This window comes from Prunus avium, chromosome 2, assembly GCF_965620075.1.
Source record: "Prunus avium chromosome 2, drPruAviu1.hap1.1, whole genome shotgun sequence".
Classification (NCBI taxonomy): domain Eukaryota; kingdom Viridiplantae; phylum Streptophyta; class Magnoliopsida; order Rosales; family Rosaceae; genus Prunus; species Prunus avium.
Genome location: NC_142285.1, coordinates 22,513,968 through 22,517,585, shown reverse-complemented (window position 1 = coordinate 22,517,585; position 3,618 = coordinate 22,513,968). Strand labels below are relative to the sequence as shown.

Genomic DNA, 3,618 nt, shown 5'->3' with positions numbered 1-3,618 from the left:
TGGGGGCTTGATTGGAGTATTCATCAATGCAAAGTGGCTCAAAGTCTTATTATTGCTGAATTGCTTTTGCACCTATCATTTTGTTTTTGGCTCTTCAAATTTATTTCAAAAATGAACTTCTTATGTATTTTCACCCTATGCTTTCACAACTTTTGTAAAATGCACCACCATTATGGCATGCCAAGGTGTGAGACGATATTTGCAATGAGAATGGAGTATTTTGGAAAAGGGAAAAGCCTCTAGAATTCTCCCTTGCTTTTACCTTCTTCTGTTTTGCAAAACATGTTCTTTGAAAAAAAAAAATAGACAAGCAAACTTTTCTTTACAAAACTAGGCCTTTCAGCAGTAACTATACCAAGCAAAGCCACTTAGATGGGATCCCGAACTGTCAACAAGCATCATGCCTAAGCAAAATAACATAAGTCATGCAAAGCCAAGCTATTACAAAAAAGGCATGCAATTCTTGAGGTGCTGGAACAATGAAACCATTGTACCCTTTCAATAAGCAATTCAAAACTCCACGACATCCGGGAATTCTTACAGGAGCCTTCGTGAAAATCATGCATACAATGGCTTGACCCTTTTAAGGCACGGCAAGAGGGTGCATTTCAAGCCAAATGAGTAGACAAGTCTTGCAAAAGTTTTAAAAAGCAATGCATCGAAGATTTAGCTTAAAGGTCCAGTCAAAATTTCGGCAGCATATACCTTGTTTTTAAGGTTTGCCAACCTGTCAGAAAAGTTTCAAGAAGTTCACAAGAGCAAATTCTCCCAACCAAGCAATATATATATAAGATGTACGGATTACAACATGCCTCAAGCATTCAGAAATTAATGCAAGTTCCAGCGGTTCAGTAGTACATTACAAAGTCATAACGACATAGTCGTTAGATTATCTGAAAAGTACACAGCCATCGCAAAAACAAAGTTACACATGCTGAAAATTAGTACATCCTATGGTATTAAGGAAGATGGAAGCTGTGCACCGAGCCAACTGACCCCAAGCCAAAGAAAACAACTTGCGAAATAAAAGGAGGCAGCACTGCTGGAAGGTGCAGGGCGGTGCCGGCAGTTATGGCGAATGTTCCGAGAAGAGGAGGAGTATGAGGCAGCATTGCTGGAAGGTGCAGGTCGATGGCGGCAACTATGTCGGATGTTCCGAGAAGAGGAGAAGTAGAAGGCAGCACCGCTGGAAGATGCAAGGCAGTGCCGGCAGCTATGTCGCATGTTCCGAGAAGAGGATGAGTAGGAGGCAGAACTGCTGGAATGTGCATGGCAATGCCGGAAGCTATGTCGCATGTTCCGAGAAGAGGATGAGTAGGAGGCAGCACTGCTGGAAGGTGCAGGGCAGTGCCGGCAACTATGTTGGATGTTCCGAGAAGAGGAGAAGTAGAAGGCAGCACTATTGGAAGGTGCAGGGCAGTGTCAGCAGCCATCTCGGATGTTCCAAGAAGATGAGGAGTATGAGGCAGCACTGCTAGAAGGAGCATGGCATTGTCTGCCCCTGCATCGGATGTCCCAAGAACATGGGGGCTATGGGAATCATGCCGCCATGCGCTATTGCTAAAGCCAAGGGGAACACCTGCGCATGCAGACAATCTTGGGAAAAGTCACAGAGGAGGAATTTCCCGAGCCATAATGATACAGACGCAACAAGACGACACTGGCTCTTCGCCTACTGCAACATGTTCACAAGCATTCTTGAGCAATGGAGGGGGTCTTCCCCTCTTCAATTTATCATCCAGTGAATAAAGGTGGTCACTAATAATTGACGACGGGTTGGTGGATGCCATGGCAGGTCTTGACAAGCGATGAATCCCTGCAAGAATTGCCAACAAAGAATATGCTGAAAAATGGCAAAGCATAAAGCTAGTTCTCTGTGTTAAAGCCAAGCAATCTCCACACTAGCATGCAAGCCATATGAACTTTACAAGCCAAGCAAAGCAAGCTATCTCATGCCAAGAGAAATGCATAAACAAAAAATATTTTTGAAGCATCATGCAATCTATTACTCGACCTCATGATGAGCAAATTTCCCATTCCATGCTCAATCAATCATTCCAACAAACCCTTTTTCACAGAGCAAGTGCTACAAATTGAATACTATTTACCTCATAGTAACCTTTTTCACAAAAATAAAATCCCTATGAGTTACACAGCATTCTTGCCGACCCATCATACACATGTTTATATATATCCCTAGAAAGCCAAAAAATAAATAGTCATCTATGACCAAACTCTAAGTTCATAAAAAAGAAACCAATTGTGCTTTCCTCAAGCTTTCAAACAGCCTCTGATCTTACATATTAATCATGCGATTACAAGCATACGCTCTCGATGCATATAGTTCAACAACAATCAAGAAGGGGGCCAAGAACGTAGCACACACAAAATTGTACCTCAAGCATGACAAGTCAAGCTCATGCCAAAGGAAACGCTCAAGAAAATGCCCAAGCAACATGCAATTTACCCATGGCAAGAAAAATTCTCATTGACAAGCAATTCCCATAGCAAGCAAAATTCTCTCTCAAAAATGCAAAAAATTCAAGCATTGCAAAACATGCATTCTGTCAATTTCTATTTCCCACAACATAAACGAAGGTCCAAGGTTAATCAAGCATGTGTTCACAAGAAAAGTGAGCCTAGGCCAAACACCAGTCTATGCTCATTCCTGGAATATTCAAATTGGCAGAGTTACTTACCAAAGGATTAAAGCAGAAGTTCAAATATCCGAGTTAGAAGGCTGGAGGATTTGGAGGTTCCAGCAGCAAAAACGTCAAAGCTTCCGGCACTTGCCTTTCCCCTACCTGTGTCTGAAACGTATACACCTACATAGAAAAAGCGCATTGTGCAAGGTTTAGCCTTTTCACCAGCTAAAAAGGGGCCAACACATGATAAAAAGGGGGAAGAAAAATGGAGAAAAGGAAATGATGTGGTCCATACCAGGGATTTCTTTTTGCAATCCTTTAGCACTCTTCCAGCAGCTTGCAAAAGAAAGAAATCGAAAAGAAGAAAACCCAAAAAGCTTATGCGAGCCCTTCCTAGCTAGCACCCATGCCGTGAGTACCATTGTTGTAACGATGACAAAATAGGTCGAAGGGGTTTGGTGCTTGGCTGCCAAAACGAAGAGCAAAACCCCACGAGGATGAAGAACTCAACAACTAGCTTGTTCTCTGTCTCATCCAAAGTCTCTCTGGTCAAACAATTCAAATCTTCCATAAGCCTTCATATCGCAAGACAAGGTGTGAGCAACCAAAATCTCACCTTCATACCATCAAGTTCCTAACAAATCAGTAAGAAGATGACATTTCTCATGCTTTGGAACCTCTCAATCAAGTATGAAAAAGAAACAAGAGAGCACGTTGGCCAGATTAGATGCTGGAAGGGAACTCGTAAATGAAAAGGGGGCGCTGGAAGCATAATCGCTATTGAAGCATAATTTTTTCCAAAGACAAGTTGCAAGAGGCCAAGATTCACTTTCATGCTATCAAAATCCTAGAAAATTAGACTTCTCATGCTTTCTCATGATTTGGAGCTTCTAAACAAGAGAATACATTAGCCAAAATCAGACGCCGGAAAGGTACTCATACACAAAGGGAGGCGCTGGAAGAATATTTTTCT

The 3,618-nt window shown here is 42.1% G+C and overlaps 1 long non-coding RNA gene across 1 annotated transcript; it reads right to left on the bottom strand.

The window, feature by feature from the left end:
- Positions 1-773: 773 nt before the first annotated feature.
- LOC148296628 (uncharacterized) lies at positions 774-3,329 on the bottom strand. The gene is made up of 3 exons (XR_015834050.1): positions 2,941-3,329; positions 2,700-2,825; positions 774-1,816 (listed from the first exon to the last, which is right to left on the bottom strand). It is a non-coding gene; the product is annotated as an uncharacterized LOC148296628 (long non-coding RNA).
- Positions 3,330-3,618: the final 289 nt, after the last annotated feature.